The 26,441-nt window shown below is 44.3% G+C and overlaps 2 protein-coding genes across 5 annotated transcripts in view; one reads left to right on the top strand and one right to left on the bottom strand.

Moving 5' to 3' along the window:
- Positions 1-26,441, bottom strand: part of LOC116780046 (protein FAM219A-like) — a 132,464-nt gene that overhangs the window by 84,233 nt on the left and 21,790 nt on the right. The window lies entirely within an intron of this gene.
- LOC116780036 (syncytin-A-like) overlaps positions 12,769-26,441 on the top strand; it is a 1,173,168-nt gene continuing 1,159,495 nt past the window's right edge. Inside the window, exon 1 of the mRNA XM_032674545.1 lies at positions 12,769-12,965. The gene's annotated coding sequence lies outside the window, so the exon portion shown is untranslated. The remainder of the gene's footprint in view (positions 12,966-26,441) is intronic.

The raw sequence follows: 26,441 nt of genomic DNA, 5'->3' as shown, positions 1-26,441 counted from the left end.
ATTAACACCAAGACAACACCCTGACTTCAGCAGTTGATCTTGCATGATAGTTTGATTGGATTTTAGGTCTTATCAGGGTGGGTCTAAACTGCCACAAGGAGACACCAGTTAATGGATAAGTTGGATGACCAGATCTACACCAGAGTAAAAATAAACAGTCTGAGAAGGAACAGATGTTCATGTTTCAGCATCCTCTGACAGGAGATTAAAAGGGAACTTTCCAAAGTGCCAGGTCATCAAAAAAATATTTCTTACATCATTTGGGGTGAATGAGTGCAGGGCTTTGGTACAATCAAGATAAAGATCGGGGTGCTGTTCTGGTTTTTGATAATAGTTCCTTTGCTCTTACTTCACCATGTGTTCCTGCTTTCCCATCTCTTGGTGGAGAACAGCTGTACAGGCAGTGGAGTGACACAGGCAGGAAACCTGGCAGGGTTGCAAGACATGCCAGTGTACCAGTAAACACCAGTGCAATGCAAGGGAAGGATTGGCCTACCAATACAGAAAGGCATGGCAGAGCCCCACACAAGATATAAAAAGGCATAAACCCAAAATTCCCTCTGATGACGAAGTCATTTTGTGGCACTCGGCATGACAGAGCACTTCACAAAGTCTTTGTTCATCTCTGTATCACTCCTGCTAGGTGAGCGGATGGATTAGACAGTCCCACCAGATCCCTCCAACTCTTTCAAAATCCCTTCCTGCTCCCTGATGATCTTATGGTTGGATGAAGAGAGGGCTTAAGAGAGGCTGATTAAAGCCAGAATGGTATTTGGGGTTTTCAGTGCAACATGTTTTATGATTTTTTTTCCTCCTCCTGATTCATAGCTTTTTACCTACTCAAAGCACAGCTCCCACTCACTTTGGTAGCATTTGTAAGCACTCATCATATCATACTCCAGGGCTGTGATCCAGAAACCCAGCAAAAGAGGGAGACCTTATTAGTGATCCTTTGTGGGAAATCTGGTTTTAAGAGACTTGGCACATTTCACATAAGTGTAAAGGTCTCAGTTCTCTAGGACAGCCCCGCATTGTATAATCACAAGATCATCTTTCCGCCTATGTACTATACTCCCCCGTTCCCTACATGGCTTGCAACTTCTGCAAGAAATCATATACTTGGGCTTCTGTTCCTTCGTTGAATAACTCTGATTCATCTCCAGTCCATGCTGACCCCTGAATTACCAAGCAAAAGGATTTACATGATGTGTGAATTGACACATGCAGGCAACCAAGGTGACCATGACCCACTGCTGAAATGCAAAGAGTAGATTTATTTCATTACCTTGCTGACTGGAGGATTCCAAAACAATGCCCAGGCAGAGACACAAGCTCTGCTAGGCTTAGTTCATCCTAACCGGGGCAAGGAGGGCCAACTGCCTGCCTCAGCATATCAAAGGGCCTTGAGCATGCCCAGTTTTTCACAATGCTGTGCTTTTTATGACCTCTGAGCTTTTTATCTCTCTCTCCCAGCAGAAGGCTCAAGCCTGTCAGTGAAAATGCCTTTTAGCATTTTGTTATTGCCACAGAAATTCCACTTCTCAAAACAGACATAAGACAACCAACAGCAGGCATAACACATGTTTTCCCACACTGAATATTCTTAGCATTCCCAGATGCAAGGTCACTTGAGTGAAAACCTTTTTACCTCCTCACCAAATCTTCCACTTTTAACCCTTTCCTCCCAACACATGAATGTCACTAAAGATTGTTTTGTAGTACATAGGTTGCAGGGGCTCAAATTCTGCACCTAGGACAGAGTAATGCTGGGCATGAGTATAAATTGGGAGAGGAGTGGCTGGAGAGTAGCCCTGCTGGTCAACAGCAGGCTCAGTATGAGTCATCAGTATGTCCTGGCAGCCAAGAGGGCAAACTGCATCCTGGGATGCATCAAACACAGTATAACCAGTTGGTCAAAAGAGGTGATTATCCTGCTGTATTTGGTGTTGATGCAACCACTACCTTGAGTACTGTGTGCAGTTCTGGGCCCTACAATTTAAGAAGGATGTTAAGGTCCTTGAATGTGTCCAGAGGAGGGCAACAAAGCAGGTGAAAGGGCTGGAAGGTAAGTCTTGTGAGGAGCAGCCAAGGACTTTGGGCTCATCTAGTTTGGAGAAAAAGAGACTGAGAGGCGATGTTATTGCTCTCTCCATCTTTCTGAGGGGAAGTGGAGAGGGAGGTGCTGATCTCTCCTCTCTGGTATCCACTGACAGGATGCATGGGAATGGTTCAGAGCTGTGCCAGGGGAGGTTTTGACTGGATGTTAAGAGTTTCTTTACTGAGAGGATGATCAAATACTGGAACAGGCTTCCTACAGAGGTGGTAGATGCCCCAAGCCTGTCAGTGTTTAAGAGGCATTTAGATAATGCCCTTAATGACATACTTTAAATTTTGATCAGCCCTGAAGTGGTCAGGCAGTTGGACAAGATGATCATTGTAGATCTCGTACAACTGAAATATTCTATTTTATTCTATTCTATTCTATTCTATTCTATTCTATTCTATTCTATTCATTTAATCTGGACCTGGGACTGGTCACACCGCATAGCTGAGATTTTGATTTTGGGGCAGAACTGAAGGCATCGGTCTAGGGAAGTTTGTAAAAAATGACAAAATTGCCAAATTAATTTCAATAGCAAAAGCCCATGGTGAATCTCAGTGTGTTCATAGGCATTCACAAGCAAAAGGCTAATTAGTCAAGTAAATGTTTTTCTGGGTGGATGAATTACAGAGAGAGAAATGCACCCATTCAGTATGCACAGAAGCAGAGTGTATTCATACAAAGAGGCAGCTCCAGCCAAGCTGCCGTGAGAATGCTGTCTTCTCACAACCAGGGTTTGTTGCTACAGAATGTATATGAAGTCATGGATGGGAAATATGACAGTGCCTTGACACTCCTGGACCAGGGGTAGATACATGCTGGCACTGGGGATGCTGTTTCTGCCCCAGTTCAGTTTCCTTTTGGTTCCATTTTACTCTGGAGGGAGCAGACCTGACCCACGCATGCAGTGGTGATTGCCCAGACTCTCCTGGTTCTTTGTGATCCCTCTGCCCTAGTCCTGAATCTGTTGTGCAGTGCTAACATGTTCCCCTGTTGGTTCTGCTGTAGAGGTGCAGTGCTGCTGAGAGAGAAAAGCATTATTCCAAACTTCGGAGATTAATTCCTGGTATGGACTGGCATTGTTATGGACTCTGCTGGTGTGTCCTTAATCATCCCCACCTCTGGGGCAGGGGCAAGGGTGTGGTCTCCACCAGTTGCCAGACCTCCTTTCTAGTCACTATGGGGAAAGGAAGACACATTTCCAGGGTGTGGGGAATATGCAGGCTGAAGGCCTGGAAAGAACCAGACCTTAGCAGCAGGTTCTGGGCCAAGCAGAGTACAGAGCAACTCATCACAGGAATGGGTTGCATCTCTGAAATCCTGACATGTCCCCATGTGACAGCTAGCAGTCAATTAGGTGCTGCGGTTACAGTTTTTGCCTTATAAGGAATACTTCCATGTGTGTGTTGGTTATAAAAGGCTGCATCCTTTGAATAAAATTGTCTCAGTTTCTCTCCCCCCTGAGTCCATGCCTTCAATACGCCATAAATCGTGCCCCATAGTGGGGCTTAAAAGAAACTAGCTGTTTTCTCCGATGGTGTAGCTCAGCTGAATTCAGGGAAGAAAAATGCTGAAAGGAAACGACAAAAGAGAACTATCAATTACCTTTCGCTGGAGGAAAAGGTAAGCAGCTGGGAACTCCTTTAACAAAACAGCAAAAGGCTGTTTCACAAGCCTTTGCTAAAATTCTTAAAAAATATGGGAGGATGGTAGAGGAAGAAGATTTAGAAAGCCTCCTGTTGTGGGCATCGAAAACCGATCCCACGATAAACACTAGCTCAATATATGATCTGAAAGTTTGGGATGATATAGGTTATAAACTATGGGACAGTGCCATGTTAGGCGATAAAATGGCTACCTCTCTATTAACATCATGGAGAGTAGTCTTTGAGACTCTGCAAACCCATGCCAGCTCCGGAGAGGAACCGATTTTGAGCCACCATTGCAGCTGATGCCAATGCCTTCTGTACCGTCATTTTTCAAAAGAAAAACAACTCATGGAGGCTGTCACATGATTTAAGAAAGATAAATGAAGTCATTGAGGACATGGGAGCTTTACAACCTGGTCTTCCTTCACCAACTATGTTACCACAGACATGGACCCTGATAATCATTGATCTCAAAGACTGCTTTTTACAGGAGATATCGCTGGACAGTATTACCTCAGGTTATGAAGAATAGTCCTACACTGTCAGCACCAATCAGAAAACAATTTGACCCTGTTTTACTGTATCATTACATGGATGACATTTTGATTGCAGCAGAATCAGAACAGGAAGCAAGACAAGTGCAGCAAAAAGTAATCCACGCAGTTTTAGCAGCTGGACCTTTTCAAGCTGCTAGAGGGAGACTCAGATTTAACATCTCCACAACAACTCACCCCTCTAGCAAAGACTGTTCTTGATCCAGTAATTAAAAAGTTAACCACTCAGACTGCTTTTCATTGCAAACCAAACTTTCCTATTAACCTGTTTGTCTTTTACTCCACTTTTCAACCCTATGGTCCTCTAGTACAGTGGATGCTACAGGACACATGCCCACTGATCATCATCGAATGGATCCATGATTATTCAGAGAGGAAGGGAACGCTTGCTAACTTTAGATGGTGTTGAACCTGGCACTATTTGCCCTTTGACACCAAACAGTTACCCTTTTTGACTAACCAGTCTTTTATCTTTCAGTTTGCCCTTGCAGATTTCACAGGACAGCACCTCCCAAGTCACAAAACATTGCAATTTTTTTCTTCTTTTCCTTTATGTCCCCAATTGCATTTAGCCTAGATCACAGAGAACACCCATATTTTATACAGCACATAAGGTCACACATAGTTTTACTAGGACCAATCAGCGAAGGTAATGCACAAGCAGACAAACTTGCAGGCTTTACAGTGTTCCCGGACCAATTTGAACAAGCTTGCCTTTCCCACGATTTTTATCATCAAAAAGCAAAACAGAATAAAAATACAGAACATGTGTGCATGCAGTGTGAGAAGGTGGCCACCTGCATGAGTAGAAAAATATGTGTGTGCGTGTGTGAGAATTCAAGAACACTCGATATCAACAATACCTCAAATATAAACACACATACAACAATTGTCAGCAGATTTTGCCTGCACCTTCTATTGACATTAACCCTCGAGGTCTCTCTTCAAAAACAAAAAAGGGGGAGTGCAGAGTTGACCCCACAGGAATGTGTTGTCAAAACCTGTTATGTATTAAATTTTTTAACACAGATGATATGAAACCTTAGGAAGAAGCCCAAGTTATAATTAAAACCTTGCAAACAAATCAGTGGGAAGGACATTTTCCCATAATAACATGGGGAAGAGGGTATACTTGTGTTTCTACAGGTTCTGGTCCAAGATGGGTGCCTGCAAGATGGGTCAAACCAGCATTGCCACAGCCATCCATGTGATATTGCAGCCTTTCTCCTGCTACAGTGTTCTGGACCTGCCTGGTTGGAGAGCCAGCTGGCAAATGACAAATCCCTAAAGCACCGAGGCACAGCACGAAATCCTTTGGTGGAATAAGGGACAATTGGGATGACTGGGTTCTTTATTTGACTGATGCAAGGCTTAACCTTTTTGGGGATCTCTTTCAGGGATGAGGGTTAAACAGTTATTTAAATATATGTTACAGTTAGGATTGGTTTTCCTGTTGTTGTGGGTTTACTCTGGCCGGATTTCAAACCCTCACAAAAGTGCTTGAAGTTGGAAGAGGTCACACAGGCAAGACAGACTTGATGTAAGGATAATATTAAAATTTATTGTTAAGAGGATAGGAACTAAAAAATGAGAGATAAGACAATTTTAAACAGCTTTCCCTGTGATGAAGTTCTGATGATCCCATGTATTTCCAAAGATCCACTTGTTCTAGTAGGTGAAAAAGAAGCTGCGAAGAATGTTGATAAAATAAACAGTCTTAAACATACTTTCTAACCACCCCTTGGCCCCCTGCATCAGTGCAGGAGGAGAAGTCTCTTCTTTACTCTCAGCGCGATAGCTCTTCCAAATCTATCGCACTTAAAAGTCTCTCTTCATTGGGGTGCAGGGGGTCTCTGCCCCCCCTGATTGTCCTTCATGGGCTGCAGGGGGGCAACCTGCTTCACCATGATCTTCACCACGGATTACAGGGGAGCTAAAGCTCTGAGTCTTTTCCCTGCTCCATGGGGTCCCTCCTAGGGGAATAAGTTCTCGAAGAAACCATCCAAGTATGGGACCACCCCTCCCCCGGGCCACAAGTCCTGGGGTTCAGCTCAGTCTCTATACTGCAATGGTTTTCATCAAAGTCCTACCCAGAATAGCATACACCTGCCTTCAAAGGTGTATCCAAATTGACTCTCCATGCTGGAACATCAGAACCATGTTTGATACTGCGAATAGTGGTCGTCCTGAGCGATGTTCTGCTCTAACTGCCCACAAACTGTCAACATTGACATAGCTGCTCTCAGGGAAGTTCGTCTCCATGAGGAAGGCAACCTTAGAGAACATGGTGGTGGTTATACACTCTTTTGGTCAGGTAAACCCAGAACCGAAAAGCATCTTTCAGGAGTTGGTTTCATGATTAAAAACTCTATTGTCCCTAAACTTGAAAATCTGACGACAGGTCATTCTGATCGCATTATCTCCTTATGCCTTCCACTACACAACAAGCAACATGTTGTCCTGTTTAGTATTTATGCCCCAACTCTCCAAGTTGACCCTGTCGAAAAAGATAAATTTTACACCGACCTGTGCCGCCTTACCCAAAAGGTTCCTGCAGATGACAAGATCATTATCCTTGGTGATTTCAAAGCCAGAGCAGGTAAGAACTTTGAAACCTGGAAACGAGCATTAGGCAAGCATGGTGTTAGAAACTCCAACAATAATGGATGCCTTCTGCTAGAGTTTTGTGTGGAGCGGCAGCTCACCATCACCAACACTATCTTTCAGCAGAAAAATAGTCTGAAGACAACCTGAATGTATCCTAGATCTAAGCATTGGTACCTCATTGATTATGTCTTGGTGCGACAGAGAGATGTTCACAATGTTCATCATACCCACGTGATGCCTAGTGCAGAATGCCAAACAGATCATCGACTTGTGTGCTGTAAACTTAACTTCAACCTCAAGTTAAAACCTAAAAGGGGCGGTATTCCAAGGAGGAGACTCCAAGTTAACAATCTTCAAACAGCTACAGTGAGAGACAGCTTTCAGGCAAATCTTCAAACTAGGCTCGAAGATCATTCCATAGATCCCTCTCCTGAAACACTTTGGCAACATATTAAAAATAGCATCCTGCAATCCTCTGAAGAATCCTTAAGGTTCTCCTTCAAGAAGAAGAAGGACTGGTTTGATGAAAACAATCAAGAGATCCAGGAATTGTTGAGGAAGAAGAGATCTGCTCACCAAGTACACCTTGCACTGCCATCCTGTCACATAAGAAAAGCAACCTTTCACCTTGTGTACAGCAAGCTCCAACAGAAACTCTGTGACATCCAGAACAAGTGGTGGATCAATCTAGCAGAAAAAATTCAATTATGCGCAGATACGGGTGATTACAGAGGATTCTATGAGACCTTGAAAACAGCATTAGGGCCTACATACCAGGTCCAAAGCCCTCTACTCAGCGCAGATGGTCAAATGCTTCTGATAGATAGAACCTCCATTCTGAATCGATGGTCTGAACACTTTCAGACTCTTTTTAGCACTAACCGTGTAGTTCAAGACTCAGCAATTCAGTGCATCACACAGCAACCAGTGAAGAATGAATTGGATATTGCCCCCACTTTGGGAGAAACTCTTAAGGCCATACAGCAGGTGAAAATCGGCAAGGCAACTGGGGTTGATGGAATTCCACCTGAAGTCTGGAAACATGGGGGCCAAGCACTCCATGCTAAATTTCACGAATTTGTGGTGTGCTGTTGGGAACTAGGTGAACTACCATCAGACCTTCGTGATGCAGTCATCATCACCTTGTTAAGAAGGAAGGAGATAAATCAGACTGCTCGAATAACCGTGGTATTACTCTGCTCTCCATTGCTGGCAAAATCCTTGCAAGAGTACTTTTGAACAGACTAATACCCGCTATAGCAGAAGAACTTCTTCCTGAAAGCCAATGTGATTTCAGAGCCAACAGGAGTACCACAGACATGGTATTTGTTCTCAGACAACTGCAAGAGAAATGTAGGGAACAGAACAAAGGTGTCTATGTAACCTTTGTTGACCTCACCAAGGCTTCTGATACTGTGAGCAGAAAAGGTCTGTGGCAGATTTTGGAACGTTTAGGTTGTCCCCCCAAGTTCCTTAAAATGATCATCTTACTTCATGAGGATCAGTGCAGCCAAGTCAGATATGGCGATGCACTTTCTGAACCCCTCCTAATTACCAATGGCATGAAACAAGGTTGCATTCTTGCACCAACACTATTCACAGTCTTCTTCAGCATGATACTCCAAAGACCTCGATGATCAGGACGGTATCTACATTCGATATTGTACTGATGGAAGCCTATTCAACCTAAGGCGACTGAAGGTCCATACTAACACCTTAAATCATCTTTTCCGTGAGCTGCTTTATCGTGATGACGATGCCCTCATCGCCCACACAGAAATAGTTCTGCAGTGTTTAACATCCTGCTTTGCAGATGCACCTGTGCTTTTTGGGCTGGAAGTCAGATTGAAGAAGACAGAAGTTGTCTATCAACCTGCACCTCAGGAAGTCTTCCATCATCCCCATATCACCATTGGCGAATCAGAGCTCAAATCAGTCCAGCAGTTTGATTACCTAGGTAGTATCATCTCGGACGGTAAGATTGACGGAGAGATAGACAACAGGTTAGCAAAAGCATATAGAGCTTTTGGAAAACTCCATAAAAGAGTTTGGCAAAACAAACACCTGAAGAAAAGTATCAAGATCCGTGTTTACCGAGCCATAGTGCTGTCTACTCTTTTATATGGATCTGAATCATGGGTCATTTACCGCCACCACCTGTGACTCTTAGAACGCTTCCATCAACGCTGTCTCCGTACAATCCTAAACATCCACTGGTCAGATTATGTAACTAATATGTCTGTTCTAGAACAGGCAACAGTTACGAGTGTTGAGGCCATGTTGCTGAGAATACAGCTTCGTTGGTCAGGACACATCTCAAGGATGAAGGACTACTGCCTCCCTAAGATCGTGCTCTATGGTCAACTTGCCACTGGCTACCGCAAGAGAGGACCCCCAAAGAGGAGATACAAGGACTCCCTGAAACATCTCAACCTTGACCATATTGATCATCATCACTTGTCTACTCTGGCCTCCAATCTGGAGGTCTGGAGACACACTATCTATAACGCTACTGCTTGCTTTGAGAAAGCACACAGGATCACTCTCAAGGAGAAAAGACAATGCAGAAAGAACCGTGTCTTGTCGATACCGCCTAAGGAGTCTTTCCGCTGTGCCTTTTGCAACCAGACCTATCTATCTCGCATTGGCCTTTTTAGCCACCAGCGTGCTTGTAGCAAATGTGGGTAGAGTCCTTCCCAAATCTTCGTTCGCAAAGCCTAGACATGATGATTACCCAGAATAACCTGCTCCAGCATGGCTTCTCTCTCTCTCCGAGTTACAATTTTTCCAAAGGACTTCACTCCCTCTTAGGCCTCCCACGTCAGGATAGTAATGCTCCTTCATTTCATGCATCCACTTGTTCCATCCTGGGTGCAGCTGCATCGCAACAGGGCCCTTCAGCCTGTCCCGACTCAGTCGGAGGTTCGGCCAGCCTGCCGCTGCCCCTCCCCTACTGTGGCGTGGGAGGTGGCGAGGTCGCCCAAAGAGCCCCCTGGCAGCTCCTCTCTGGCTGGAATTTCTTCTGCACCACAAGCTTCTCTTCCATCTTTCTTAAATATGTCATTTGCAGAGGCATTACTAAAACTTTCAGTTGGTTCTGCATCAGGAAGTTCACTCCGGAAGTAGGCATCTTCAGCTCCGGGGGGGGGGGAAAACTAGTAAACCCATGACACCTGTATATTTACTATATTGATTGAAATGTTTATAATGTTTCATAGGTAGAACAATTAAACAAGTGTCCCTAAAAAATAATGAAGGGGGAATTGTGGGGAACATGCAGGTTGAATACCTGGAAAGAACCAGACCTTAGCAGCAGGTTCTGGACCAAGCAGAGTACAGAGCAACTCATCACAGGAATGGGTTGCAACCCCAAAAACCTGCCATGTCCCCATGTGACAGCTAGCAGTCAATTAGATGCTGGGGTTACAGTTTTTGCCTTATAAGGAATACTTCCGTGTGTGTTGGTTATAAAAGGCTGCATCCTTTGAATAAAATTGTCTCAGTTTCTCTCCCCCCTGAGTCCATGTCTTCAATATGCCATACCGGGGATAGACTTGTCTCCTTTTAAGATGAGTGTCTAAGACAGAATGGTACAAAACACTTTTAAAATCATCTTCTCTGTTGGTCTAGGAAGCCTTTTCTATTTGTTTGCTCTAGAGTCCAGCTTTGAGATTGCTCTAGCCAAGTCCTCTGGTCCAGGACTGGAGTCCAGATCCTCAAAGGCACCTCAAAACATTTCTCACCTCCTGCTGTTCATACACATGGATGTCTAATGTCACTGGCAGGTTACCCACAAGGAGAAGTTACAGTCAGCACATCAACTTCCAAGAGAAACAGGGTCTGGTTTTGATTTAAAGAGTTTAAGTATAATTTTAACACTTTGAACCTGAACTAGTCCAGGTGGCCAGGCCCTTTCCCTGCCATGTGAACTGCTTGCTGTGTGTTCCTTCCACATGGGAGCTCATGTGTTCAAGTGCCAGACTGCACCAGCACAGGAGGCAATACCTAGCCATTATACCATATCCTTTTCCATAACATGTCTACTCCCATGCCTTCCTACAGCCAGCAAATTGGGGTTCCAAGGACTTAGTTGTGTTCAGTACTACTAGGAGGTATATAGCTCTTGGAGTCATGCTCTTGAAAGACATCTGTATCCTTTGTTTTCCCAGACTGTCAGAGAAAACGTTCTCATCTGGGAAGCCTGGACATGGATGGTGGCCTGCTACTTAACATCCAGTATATATATATATATGTTCATGTTCAATTTAGTTTCTAACTTCTAGGAGGGAAGAAGTGAAGGTGTTTGAAAACCAGTTTTAATTTTCACTATGGAGCTAAATAGAGACAGTTCCAACAGGTTTTAAGTTTACCATGAAAGGACCTTAAATATCATAGAATCATAGAATAGAATCATAGAATATGTTGAGTTGGAAGGGACCCATTAGGATCATTGAGTCCAACTCCTGGTCCTGCACAGGACACCTCAAGAATCACATCATGTGCCTTAGAGCGTTGTCCAAGTGCTTCTTGAACTCAGACAGGCTTGGTGCTATGACCACTTCTCTGGGGAGCCTGTTCCAGTGCCCAGTCACAAAGACCCCCTGTGCTTCGTGATATGATGTGGTGAAACGGTCTTTGTCTGGGGTTACGAAGACCACGGAAGACCCCTCGGTTGGTTGACGACGGGGCTGAGAGGAGTTTAGATACCTCCCTCGTGAGTGCTGGCAGAGATCCAGCAACAGCTGCATGCATGAGAGAACCTGCTGCCTTAGAAGAAGCTGCTGCCCTGAGAGACTGGAAGGGATCTGTCCTTCTTTCCCTCCTGGACTTTTATTTGGAGGGGAGAAGAGATCTGATCCATTGTAAATACTTATGTCATAGTAGAGATAGCTAAGGTTGTATATAATGTATTGTAGTATTTATTTGTACAGTCATTGTAATATATTCCCTTTCCCCATTCTGAGTCTGGTGTGTTTTGTCTGGAAAAACCCATCTCACATTAGGTTGAGATGTGGGAGGGGGAATGGAGCTAGGAAATTGGATTTTGGGCTATCTCAAACCATGACACTGGTCACAAGAGTGAAGAGATAGGTACCTGCCCCTCTGCTTTCCCTTGTGAGGATGTTGAAGACCACAATGAGGTTTACCCTTAGTCTCCTCTTCTAGGCTAAACAAACCAAGTGACCTCAACCACTCCTCATAAGGTTTTCCCTCTAGACCCTTCACCATCTTCATGGCCCTCCTTTGGATGCCAGGTACCCACTAAAGCCACTCTCTCACTCCCCTCTGCAACTGGATAGGGGTGATGCCTTAAGCCCCTAATGGTTTTTATTTTTCTAATATTTGTAGGACTTGTAAGTTTTATAAGTAGGTTTTAAAAGCAGAAACCCTCCCTTCTTTGTCCCTTGTCCCTTATCCTTTTCCCTCTAGCACCCTTGTTTATACATTCCTTAACCCTCTTACCCCATTCTATCCTCCCTATATCACTTATAGCCCCAAATCTAATAGAAATGTTTAGTCTTTTGTCAAGGCAAGGCCTAGACAGTTGACAGAACAGCATATCTGGGCCTAAACCACAGAATAGGTCAAGAATTAGGTAACTATGTACCCTTTGTGCTCTGATGATGGTGAAGGTGATGAAGTAGGTGGTCCCAAAATGCACCCCAGACCCATTTCAGGGGGGTGGACCCCGGGGCGGTCCAGAGTAAAGGCCACAGGGTGGACACATCTGGGATTGGATGGATGGTATTATAAAATGTAACCTCTCGGGCACGGGGGGGGCGCGTCTTGTAACATCTTCTGCCTTGGCAAATAAACCCTTTCTTATCTCACCCCTAATTAACTGCTCCGGGAGATTTTTTCAGCACCTAAATCCCACGGCAACAGTTGGTGGCCCGTACGTTGGGGAGACCTGGACCGGGACTTCTTCAGACTGGAAAATTTCATCGTGCAGGAATATTCCTCAGGAAGCCGGCTTTTATCTGAGATAATTCCCGCCCCGGTCTGAGAAGCCCAGCTCCACAGAACCCACGGAAGCAAGCACGGAGCATAGAGGTGAGATAAAAAAGAGCGAATAAGGAAACGGTACTTATTTGGTTAGTTAGCAGCTGCGGGAAAAGTTTGTGTTCCGGGATAGGGAACACGGGTTACTGGAAAGTTAACTTAAAGACTTGGGCCCAGACAGTCGCGAAAGTCGCTTTCCAGGAGGTGAACGGGTGGTTCACCATCGCAGGTCAGGGCGAGTTTCAGCCTAGGGCTGTGTGGTTTGGAGGGGACGCCCTCCGGTGCTCTGACGCTGTGGGAGAGCCGGTGGGGCTCTGGGGTCGGTGCGACTCAGTAAATAGCTGAGGGGTTACGTAACAGCCTTGTAACCTAAAAGTGGCAAGTTTGAAACCCAGTGTGTGACTGGGGTTTGTTTTTGTTTTGCAAACATGGGTTGTGTAGATTCAAAATTTACGATCCCTGAAGAATCCCCCCTAAGTCTGGTTTTAAAACATTGGAAGACTTTAACTGGTTCTGAGACAACTTTAAAGAAGGAAGAATTGTGTAGGCTGTGTATAGATGCCTGGCCGTTGTTTGGCCAAATGAGAGGAGTAGCATGGCCGGAATTTGGTCCGTTAGAACTAGGTACAGTGCTTCGATTGATCTCGCTTTTACATGTAGAACAGAGGTGGCAGGAAATTCGATATGCAGAGTTGTTTTTGAGGCTGTTAACACGCCCTGAATTAGGTGTAGGAGATAAGAAAAATGAAAGTTCAAAACAGAAGGAAAAAGCAGAGATGGCTTTAGGAAGAGGGAAAAGGAAAGATCGAGTTGAGGCTGCTCCTGTCCCACAAATCCTATTTAAAAACACGGGGAATGGTGATTTAGATGTGTTAATATCACCGGATGGGAGAGAAAACAGCATGGGAGTTGCAGGAGGAGCGGCTCCTGGACCAGCTCCTGCTGGGCAGGCAGGAGCCATCGGTGGACCCCCTGGTGCGGATCTAGCTGCACCGGGAGGGATTAGGCAAATTAAGGCCTCTGGAGAAGTTAGCTCGGGTCCAGCGGGAGCAAGTCCTGTCGTTTTGGCTGGAGTACGCACAGAGGTGCAGGTGAAATCAGCTTTTGTTGAAGCTGCTTGCAGCGCGGCAGAGCAGAGCGAGAGTTATGCAGATGCTGCGGAGCTGGCTAACCCGGAAAGAACATGTAGTTTGGTTGCAACAGGAGTAACAGTAAGAGAAACTCCCGGCCCCACAGGGGCAATGGTTGCGGGGGCTGCCCTGCCTGTTCCAGCGAGCGGGGAAGCAGTCTGTAGCTCTGCAGTAGCTGGTAGCTTTGCCGGGGCAGATAAAGTTGTCATAGCAACAGCAGAAGTGAACTCGAAAGTAGAAGAACGAGTAACAGCTAAAGTTGATAGTTGTATTAGTAACAGAGTGGTGAAGGCTGAAAAGTCAGCTTTTAGTAAGGTTGTTTTTGGTGTAGTAACATCAGGAAAAGTTATTATAGATGTGGCATCTGTTGTAGAAACAAAAGAGATTTTGGAAGTCACAGCGAAAGCGCCGCCGGAATTAGCCAGTGCAGAGACGGCAGCAGGCATAGGAGTCGCTGATCTAGACAGTGACAGTGAAGCGAGGGCGTCGGCCCCAGGGGGGGCGACGACCCTAAATGTAGAGGTGTTTGTGAGAGCGAGTAGCCCAGCACCACAGATGGGTGCTCAGGCAGTTGATTCTATCCGTGGCGATATCGATATAAGAACTGTTAGAATGGAGTTGCATACCCCAAGTGCAAGAGATATGAGTTGGGTAAAAATGTACGAAACCAAGCAAAGAGCAAATGAATCACCCACAGAGTTTCTAAACAGATTAAAGGATGACATCGAATCAGATATGGGAAAGAAAAATCTGGTGTACTTATTTGTAGGACAGTCCACAGATGATATAAGAAGAAAATTGCAAAAGGTAAGTGGTATTGAAAGGGACATCGATGAATTATTAGAGATAGCCTGGACAGTATATCAGAACAGAGAGCAGAAAGCTAGTACGGTGGGCAGTGACGCGATTATAAGAACAGCCATTGCCGCGGCAACAGAACTCCCGGCTCAGAGAGCAGGGGAGGCTTCAGGAATGGCCGTTACCACGGCGATGGAACTGGCTGGCGCCGTGAAGAAAAAAGTGTTACCTGTGTGTGATACAGTGAGAATGCGTGTGACAGGAAAAGATCCGGGGACAGAGAAAGCGAAATTAGAGCAGAGAGCGATCCCGAAGTTTAAAACTGTGGCCAACACGAGCGGAGCAACTCATAACACCTTAGCGGCTGCGAGCAAGAGATCGGCTGGGGTGCAGAGGCTGCAAGAGAGCCTAGAATGGTGTCTGTGGTTAGAGTCCCAGCCCAACCTAACACGGGACCCTCCGCTCCTCCCATCAGACCGAAAGGGGGGAAGAGAAGATAGAAGCAGTGTAAATTCCCGGCGAACACAAAAACTAAAACCCGCCGGTGCAATATGTGTTATAAGTCTGTTCCAGCAAACCAACCTGGAAGCTGTACCACTAAAATTCAAGCTGAGAACCATGGGAACAACTTTTATGCAGAAATAGACAAATGTCTCAACTGCAAATGAAATACACCAGACCAAGAGTGAGTAGATAAAGGCCTTCTGACACAATTGAAAATCAACTTGCACTAAAGGTGGTACAGAAACATGCATATATTGTAATTATTGTGTTTCTTTTGTTACTTTCTATTTTATATTGTTTTAAGCTTCGCTTATTGTTAGCTTAATTGCTAAGAATTGAAAACTTGTATTGCTTTTGCTTTTGTTACATGAATTGCTTCAAAGCGTGCAATGTTTATACTTGCGCATATCTTGTTCCAATGACAATTTGTAAACATCTATGTCTCTCTGCAGCTTGTGGAAGAATTTCCCAAAAGCAGTTTGATGAAAGGTCCATAGAATTTTCATGTGATTGTGGAATCGTGTTTATCTATTTATGTTTTAAGATGCTTTTTATCTAGTGTCATCTAGGAATGTATGTGAACCTGAATTTGCAAAGAAAGTCCTACGCTGAAACAGAGGACGGATAAGAAAGTGGCATCAATGCTGTAGTGAAAAGCAGCAGAGCCGAGAAACCACAGAGTGACCCTTTGCCTGGATGCCATCACAGCTTCTGTAAAGCAGCGGTACTGCTCTAGCAGGTTCAACACTGCAACAACACTAGTTCCGTGGACTCTCCAATAAGGCCCTAAAATCTGGCTTGCACCATTGCTTACAATCCTTGAGACAACCTGGTAACATCGTTGTTGGAATAATTAAAGTTGCTTAAATAGTTTGCTGAGAATGCTTTCTTAGCTCTATTGCTTTGTTGGTATTCATATATCTATAAATGCACCTATTTTAACAGGTGAAGAAGCTTTTATCCATGGAGGCAAGGAGTCCCTGTAAGACTACTCCATGAGGTAAAGATGATTGACTGCAGTCTGGGACAGGTTGGAACAGGACAACCTGCCCCCGGTAAGGCCTAGAATTCTTCCAGAGAGTATAAGCTCTCTGTGGTGAGCTACTGGCACTGCCAGGGTGCTATTTGCATCCAGATGCAGTCTGCTTCAGGTAAGCTCTTGACTGGCCTATTAGATCTGTGACTGGCAGTTAATCGCTTTATGTGATAAAAGCACAAGCTCCTCTCTCAGAAGATTGAAATGCAGGAATTCCAAGATCCAAAATTCCTGTGAAATTGTCATCGATAGTCACACTTCATCGACTCCCTAGTTACATAAGGAGGTTTATTTGTAGAATTGTTAAATGTTTTAAGATCTGCTTCGCAGGAACTGCAGAAATTCATCATGTCACCTAAGCTTGTGAAGCTGGACACTCCTGCTCATCTGTTCCAGCCCAAGGACTGAGTTTATGTTAAACTGAGACTAAAACTCCTGCAAGCCAAATGGAAAGAACTGTTTTAAGTCCAGCAGACCATCTTCAACGTGGACAGTTATCATCAAAGACCCTGAATTTCACCCAGGAAGAAGAAAGACCTCTGTTCCTGAGACGAGTAGAGCAGCAAAGACTGCTACAAAGACTGTTAAAATAGTGTTTAAGTTTGCTTCTCTTGTTTGTATTGCTTAGTATTGCTAGGAACTATGAATTAAGTTTAAAACCTAAATTTATATTTGGCATTAGCAAAATGCATTGAACATTATTTATAAGTGAGTGCTGAATTTGCACTATAGATTTGGCTAAAATTTGGCAACAAGTTTAAATTGCATATTGGTAATTCTTAGAGATGTTTCATTAAGTCTATTTTTACAAACTTACTTCATGGTTACCAAGCTGAATATGAATAGAGCAGCCATTCATACTAGTGTAAAAACTGCATAGCTTGTTATATGGTTAGTGCTATGTATAAGTAGTAGAGATTGAACAAGATCTTTGAGTCTTGTTTAATCTCTAAAGGGGGGACTGATGCCTTAAGCCCCTAATGGTTTTTATTTTTCTAATATTTGTAGGACTTGTAAGTTTTATAAGTAGGTTTTAAAAGCAGAAACCCTCCCTTCTTTGTCCCTTGTCCCTTATCCTTTTCCCTCTAGCACCCTTGTTTATACATTCCTTAACCCTCTTACCCCATTCTATCCTCCCTATATCACTTATAGCCCCAAATCTAATAGAAATGTTTAGTCTTTTGTCAAGGCAAGGCCTAGACAGTTGACAGAACAGCATATCTGGGCCTAAACCACAGAATAGGTCAAGAATTAGGTAACTATGTACCCTTTGTGCTCTGATGATGGTGAAGGTGATGAAGTAGGTGGTCCCAAAATGCACCCCAGACCCATTTCAGGGGGTGGACCCCGGGGCGGTCCAGAGTAAAGGCCACAGGGTGGACACATCTGGGATTGGATGGATGGTATTATAAAATGTAACCTCTCGGGCACGGGGGGGCGCGTCTTGTAACATCTTCTGCCTTGGCAAATAAACCCTTTCTTATCTCACCCCTAATTAACTGCTCCGGGAGATTTTTTCAGCACCTAAATCCCACGGCAACAGGGGAGAGAAAATATAACAAAGGGTTCATGAGTTGAGATAAGGACTGGGAGAGATCACTTATTGAACACCCACATTGCAGTAATTTGGGAAGAACTGTTGCCCGTGGAATGGACTCACGCTGGAGAAGTTTGTGCAGGACTGTGTACCATGGAAGGGACCCCACGGGGAGCAGGGGAAGGACTCCTCTCTCTGAGCAGAGACAGAAACAACTAACCGTAACCCCCATTCCCCATCCTCCTGCGTCACTGGGGGGGAGGAGGGAGAACATGGAAGGAAGGAGGGGTGGGGGCAAGGTGTTTTTAAGACTGTTTTATTTCTCACTCTTTTGGTCTTATTCTGTTAGTAATAAATTTAAGTACTATCCCCACTTTGAGTCTGTTTTGCCTGTGTAGGTAATCAGTAATTGACCTCTCCCAGCTCTTAACTCATGAATCCTTAGCTGGTTCTTTAGTAAAGGAGGATGAAGTAGGGCCATTACAGGAACAGGAGGAAGAGGTAGAACCAGAAAAAGAGGTAACCAGTTGATCCTTATCCTTGAGTGAGCTGCAGGACATACTAAAAAATTTCAGCCATCATCCATGCACACACATTATCCCAGCATCAGAGCAGTCAGGTGATAACTGGACTAATAGTTTGGAATTAGACAATAGAGAAGCCAAGCAGCTAGGATCACTTGCTAGTCAAACAGGCATTGACAAGGCCTTCTTGTTGGAATAAGGACACAAGTCCTTAGCTTCTGGAAGCAACTCCTATCAAGCATGAAGGAATGGTAGCCCTTCAAGGAAGATGTCACCCAGGCAAGTGGACTGTAATAGGGAAAGGTAACCAGTACCTGACAGAATTAGTCATGCAATAGATGATTTATTTTGACTTGAAAAATGTGAAGTTACCCACAGATCCAGGCAAAGTCCAATGACCATGACCCATGTGGCGGAAATTTGTAGAGTGCACCACTGTTGCATGCCAAATGCCTGGCAACAATAGTTTGGAGAGACGATGAGCCACCAATGGTGGATGAAGTGGCTCACCAGCTCCAAGAATATGAAGACAATCTCTCTTCCTCCCTTTTCTTGACTATGAAGAAACTTGTCCAGCAACTCAGAGGATAGATCCTACTTCCTATCTGTATGGACCAGCATCACAGTCATGAACAGTAAGCCTCCTTCTGCTCATGAGGAAGGATATGGAAAGTACACACCACAGGGTACCCTGTGGTTTTACCTGCAGGACCACAGAGAGGGCATGAGTAAGTGGGATGGAAAACCTACCTTGACCCTAGAGACACAGGTATGTCAATTGCAGGGCCAGTTCCCCAGACACAGTGGAAAGGCTGATTTTACTCCTGATCCTATGGAAAGGAATTCTAATCCACCGCTACAAGGAGTGGAGAATCCTATGACCAGTAGTAGAGAGGCCCTGCCTCCAACCAGGTAGAGGAGTGAGACAACTGGGTTTACTGGACTCTATGGACAGAGGGTCTGGCACATCAGCCCCACAGGAGTATCCTTATCCTGTAGGCCTCTATTAGACACTGATGCACAGTGTACCCTAATGTCATCAAGCTATGCAGGGGTAGAACCCATTTGTATTTCTGGAGTGACAGGGGGATCCCAACAGCTGACTGTATTGGAGGCTAAAATCAACTTGACTGGGAATGAGTGGCAAAAGCACCCCATTGGGACTGGCCCAAGCATCCTTGGCATAGATTATCTCCGGAGAGGGTATTTCAAGGACCTGAAAGGGTATCAATGGGCTTTTGGTATAGCTGCCTTGAAGATGGAGGAAATTAAGCATCTGTCTACCTTACCCGGTGTCTCAGAGGACCCTTCAGTTGTGGGGTTGCTGAAGGTTGAAGAACAACAGGTGCCAATCTCTACCACAACGGTGCACTGGTGGCAATATCACACCAACTGGGACTCTGTCATTCCCATTCTTAAGCTGATTCATCAACTGGAGAGCCAAGGAGTGATCATTAGGACCTGCTCACCCTTTAATAGTCCCATATGGCTAGTGTGAAAGTCGAATAGAGAACATAGACTAAGAGTAGATTATTGTGACCTGAATGAAATCACACTGCTGCCAGGCACTAACATACAAGACATGCTGGAACTTCCATATGAACTGGAGTCAAAGGTAGCCAAGTGGTATGCCACAACTGATATTGCTAATGCACTTTTCTCCATCCCTTTGGCAGCAGAGGCATCCACTACACCTGGAACCGACTGCCCAGGGGTAGAAACACAGCCCTACCATCTGTTATGAACTGCTCCAGACTGCACTGAAACAGGGTGAACCTTCAGAACACCTGCAATACATTGATATTGTGTGGGGCAATACAGCAGAAGAAAATTTTGAGAAAGGGAAGAAAATAGTCCAAATCATTCTGAAAGTCAGTTTTGCCATAAAACAAAGTAAACTCAAGGGACTTTCACAGCAGATTCAGGTTTTTAGCAATAAAATGGCAAGATAGACATCATCAAATCCCAATGGATGTGATTAACAAGATACTAGTTGTTTGAGACATTGCTGTTAAGAAAGAAACTCAAGCTTTTTTAGGTGTTGTGGGTTTCTGGAGAATGCATATTCTGAAGTTCAGTCTTATTGTATGTCTTCTTTATCAAGTGACCCAGAAGAATTATTTCAGATGGGGCCCTGAGCAACAAAAAGCATTTGAACAAATTAAACAGAAGATACTTCACACAGTAGCCCTCAGGTCAGTCCAGACAGGGAGAGATGTAAAAAAAATGTACTCTACACTGCAGCCAGGGAGAATGGCCCCACTTGAAACTTCTGGTACTCGAGGTCAACCCCTAGGCTTCTGGAGTCAGGGATACAGAGGATCCAAAACCTGCTATACACTCCAACTGAAAAAGAGATACTGGCAGCTTATGAAGGGGTTTGAGTTGTTTCAGATGTGATTAACACCAAAGCACAGCTCCTCCTGGCACCCCAATTGCCCGTGTTGGGATGGATGTTCAAAGGGAGGGTCTCCTCTATACTCCATGCAGCATCAGTTGCATGATGTAAGTGGGTTGCACTGATCAAAGTTCAAATAGGAAACCCCAGTTGTCCAGGAATTTTGGAAGTGATCACAGACTAACGACAAGGCAAAGATTTTGGGATGTCACCAGAGAAGGAGGTAATGTGCTGAAGAAGTCCCATTATATAAGAAATTACCAGAAAGTGGGAAGCAATATGCCTTGTTTACTGATGGGCTCTGCCATATTGTGGGAAAAGATGGAAGGTGAAAAGCAGCTATATGGAGTCCCCTATGACAATTTGTGGAAACTGCTGAAAGAGGAGGCGAGTCAGATTGCAGAGGTGAAAGCCATACAGTTAGCCTTAGACATTGCTGAACAAGAAAAATGGCCAATACTTCACCTCTATACTGACTCATTGATGGACGCAAATGCCTTGTGGGGGTGGTTGCAACAATGGAAGCAAAATAACTGGCAACCTAGGGGTAAACCCATCTGGGCTGCTGCATTGTGGCAAGATATTGCTGCCCAGGTGGAGAACCTGGTTGTGAGGGTACATTACTGTGGTGGTGCATCCCCCCACCCCTCCAGGCCACACTATGATCTGAGAAATGCTCATTAGGCCTCGGTCTTGACAAACAGCACCTGGACTAAGCTCCTCTTGAGCTTATCAGAAACACTATCTGTTCCCAGGAACTAGTGCTGGCAAACAAGCTCCTGCTTTTTAACCAACAGCCTTGGAAACTTATTTTTCTTGCCTGAATAACAACCCAAGTAAAACAACATTTTTGTTGTTGTCAAACTTTCGAAGAAAGTTACCGACCTGAATTGCAGCCAGGATGGAAAATTACTATGACTAAAGCCAACTCTCTTGCGACCCTGTAAACAGTGGCCCAAGGTGAGACCCTTTGAGTTCTCCTGGACTGCAGCGGGCTGTGACCAGCAATCTCCCTCTGAGTGGGGCCTCTCAGAGCCAACAAACTCTCAAGTTTGCTATACTCAGAGGAACAAAGAACAACGATGACGGATCCTGGTCTGATACCCCCAACTCCTCAAGGCTCAACCCTTCACCTGTTGAGAAGATGCAAAAGCATTGGATGTATTTCACTGAATTCTAGGGGAATTTTTCACAGGTACCTCCACATAGATACTTTTGGTTTTATTTTGGTTTGGATTGATTGATTTGGGATTTTTGTTTGCTTTTTCTTGGTGTGCTTTAACCATCTAGAAAGTAGTAGAGTGAACCTTGCCAAGGAACTTTGTTGTGCTGTCACTTTTATATTAAACCTGTTTTTGTCAATACCTTTGCCAAGTGATTAAGTGACCTAAAACACTCATTCGCAACAGTCACGAGGATGCTCATTTACCCAAGAGTCAGGCCACTGAAGAATATCAGAATGACCAACACGTGAATGAGGCCACCAAGATGGAACTATTTCTAGCTCAGTGGGCCCATGACACCTCAGGCCATCAAGGAAGAGATGCAACATACAGAGGGGCTTGTGATGGAGGGGTGGACTTAAACATGGACACTATAGCAGAGGTTATCCATCAATGTGAAACATGCGCTGCAATTAAGCAGGGTAATTGGGTAAAGACTCTCTGGTATGGAGGACAATGGCAGATTGACTATATCACTGTCAGAGACTGAAATAGTTAATGGTTTACACATTGTAAGATCACCAAAAGACTTTTGTCCACTGTAGTAAACTGAAAAGAAACAGTTGCTCACTCAGCAAAGCCTACTCCTCCCTGAACACACATACTGGGAAAAGACCTTCAGATCAGATAAGTGGGTGCTATTGTCCAACTATCCCAGATGCCAAAGGGCATACATACCTGAAGCTACAAACTGGATTGCCAGATAAATGAAGAGGCAAATCCTGCAAAGTGGGATAATCCTTCTTATCATGGTCATGTCTTCCCTAACATGATGGCTCTGATGTGAAGACCCCCTCTGGTCCCCTGACATGATCCATTGTAAAACTCCCCACCCCATGGGAGGAACTAAGCGTTCCCACCTGAGCTTGAAGTGTATAATAAAGCATGAAATCTTTGAGTTTTTTGGGGGGGGGGGCTTCCCCCAGCCCCAATAGATCAAGACCATCATTTCAACAGGACTTCAACCACCACTTCAACCAACAGACATGGAAGGTGCAACTACCAAGTTTCATTGCTGGAAACAGTGGGTGGTGACTATTTATACCTTAGGACCTTTATCCTTTCTTTCTCTTTCTCTCCCTTATACATTTTCTTAAGTGTTATTTTTATGTTTTAATATTGCTATAGATGCTTTAATATTTCTATGCTTTAATACTGCTATATTGCTATAGATGATGATGCTTCAGAGCTTTTTTGGATTTTTAAATTTTTATAGATTTTAGAAGTAGATCTGTAGTGAATGTAGATTTGAATGTAGCTGTATTATATCCCTTACCCTGTAGCATAATGTTTACACATACCCAACCCTACTGCCCCATTTCATATCAATCCCTCTAAAATTCCATTAGTGTGTTTAGTCTTCTTTTCAAGGTAGATTGTAGAAAAACACCTTAAGGCCTGGACCAGAAGATATCACACAGACACAGCGACCTTCAAGCCCAGAACTTTGGAGGAACTCCAAGGACTGTATGTGCTGCAAAGAAGATGAAGATGAGGAAGAAGGGGTCCCAAATGCCCCCAAACCCAATTCCCAAAGGGGCGTGTCAGGGGGCAGGACAGGGCAGAACCAGGGGTGGACAAATCTGGTATTGGATGGACCTTATAAAATCTGGGGGCGCGCGCGTGATATGTATTCCCTGGGCCTTAGGTCTGAGATTAAAGGACCTACTCTATCTTATACACTAAATTGACCTGGAGTCTTTTTTCTCTGCAGTCTTTTAGGCAACAATGATGACAATCAAAACAGCAACACACCTGTTTACCTTTGAAACAAAATTGTTCTAAAATAAACCCTACATATATATGTTTACAAACAGCAATTTTTCAGTGTCGTTTCACTCTAATCCACCCCAAGGAATTTATTAATAAGAACCTGGGTTACCCTTCCCTTCTGGGGTAGGTCATAACAATCACACTCCCACAAACCCGCCAAAGCAAGTGTCATGTGTTTATGATGGTGGAAACAAGAACCAGGTAGCTGGAAACATATCCTGTGCCCCATGCCACTGCTCAGAACACTATCCTGGACCTTGAAAAGCAAGTCTTACAGCAACATGGTACTCCAGAAAGAATCAAATCAGATAATGGAACTCATTTTTGAAACAACCTCATAGACACTAGGGCCAAAGAACATGGTATTGAGTGTGTAATCACATTCCCTATCATTCACCAGCCTCTGGAAATATCAAATGATGTAATGGACTGTTAAAGACCACACCGAGGACAGTGGGTGCTGGGACCTTCAAACACTGGGATACACATTTGGCGAAAGCCACCTGGTTAGTCAACACCAGAGGATCTCCAAATTGGACTGACCCCGCCCAATCAAAACTTTTACATACTGTAGAAGAGAATAAAGTTCCTGTAGTGCATATTAAAAACATGCTGGGGAAAACAGTCTGGGTTATACCTGCCTCAGGCAAAGGTAAACCCATCTGTGGGATTGCTTTTGCTCAAGGACCTGGGTGCACTTGGTGGACCAATGAAGGAGGATGGGAGAGTCCGATGTGTGCCTAAAGCGGATTTGATTTTGGATGAGAACAATTAATTAAACCGTATGATGTTAATTACTATATAACACTGTATATTATCACTTCTATGGTAGCTATATGCCCATCTGTGCCACTCTAGATTTGGGGATCCAAACCTGACTGCTCTTCAATTGCCACATTAATGATGAATGAACTTTGATGAAACTATACAAGCGCAGCATTGATAGAATCAGAACTGGTTTCAACATGTGACAAGACCACACACCATCTTTCATGCCTGAAAGACTGTTATGATAGATGGAGTCCAAGGTCATGGACTAAATGAACTCAACAGACTTTTATAGGTATGGTCCATAGACTAAGGGAATGGTAATGGTGTAGTGGAAAGTCAGGCATCTGTCGTGATGTAAATGGTATGGAATAAGGGGTGGATACTGTTCTGGTTTCAGTTGGGATAGAGTTCATTTTCTTCGTAGTAGATTCAGCATTGATACCAAAAAGCAGCAGAAACAAACTTCTTAACACCAATTTGTAGATGTTAAAAAGGGCATTCTTCTTTATTCAGCATGCTGGACATTCAGAGTATAGCTCCTCTAATCGAACATGCCAAATGACAGATAGACAGGGCTTTTTATTACACATACTGTTTACATTAGTTTGCTTTACATAGTCACTCCCCTATGGAAGTCCCTGTTTGGTATTTCTGGGTCTTCTTCATAGTCTTGACCTCAGTTCTTGAGCAGGTACAGTGTCATTTTGCTTTACCACCAAAAACTGTTACGTTTGTTCTTTATTTTATCTTGTTTAGGTACATAGAGCTTAGTTTACATCCTGTGTGTTTGAGTACATCCCTTATCTAATTCTTGAGGACTTCTCTAAGATTATATTGTTCCTTATTTGGGTATTCTCGGATACTGTGAGTAAAGTTTCTATTTCTCCTATCAGTATGAGAATAATAGTGATAACACACTGTAGAAGCCCAGAGTATAAGGGGCTAATGTGAGCATTCTGGCCACAAGCCAGGCAAGAATGAAATCCAGTGAGTGGAATCCTATCAATGCATACATAATAATGGTCCAGACATTCATATTCCAGTTGATTCTCATCAACAATTACAAAAATTTCTTATAGATACGGGAGCACAACATTCAATATTAATGCAGTGGGATGCCGAGAATCTGGGTGTATGTCATAGGTTTGAAAGAGATGTTGAAATTTTTTTTCCCCTAGCGTCCCGTCCCCGTCCTCCCATCTGTTTCTTCCAGGATGGGGGGAGTTGGGGAGGGGGTGGGGGCAGAGCAGAGCCACATGTGCTGGGCAACGTGGGAACAGGGAGAGGGGGGAGGTCTCCCGGGGAAGCGCGGTGGCCACAGGGACAGCTGGGGGAGTCCTTTGTTCAGGGGGCTTTTGGGTTTGGTCCGTGGACCAGACAGAGCGGGAGCCCGGTTTCGATCGTCTTCTTTTCCTGAGAGGAAGTTTTTTCTCCCCACGGAACACCTTGTGGAGGACGACTGAGAGAGAGAGACCGACCCATCTCAGAGCAAGGTATTCTGCCTTCAGATTGCCTGTGGGAAAAAGGACTTTTTTTTTGCTGCAAGCGCACATGGTTGCAAGCAGCTGTTGAATTGCTGGGACAGTCCTGCCTTCCCCCCCCGGGTTTCTCCCTCCCACCTGGGGAATTGGGACTTTGTTTTGTTTCTTCTGAAAGTTTTTGATTGCACCATTTGTTGTTTATTCAGATTTTGTTAATAAAAAACTGTTTCTTTTCCTTTTCCACACTTCCACCTGAAGTTTCTTAATTTCTAAGTTGTAACCTTGTTAAACTAAGACAGTGTACGACCTGGGCAGGAAAGAGTTAAAATCACTGGAGTAAACAGAGCAAGTG

Source organism: Chiroxiphia lanceolata, chromosome W, assembly GCF_009829145.1.
Source record: "Chiroxiphia lanceolata isolate bChiLan1 chromosome W, bChiLan1.pri, whole genome shotgun sequence".
Classification (NCBI taxonomy): Eukaryota; Metazoa; Chordata; class Aves; order Passeriformes; family Pipridae; genus Chiroxiphia; species Chiroxiphia lanceolata.
Note: the sequence above shows the minus strand (reverse complement) of the source record. Positions and strands in the feature narration are given on the sequence as shown.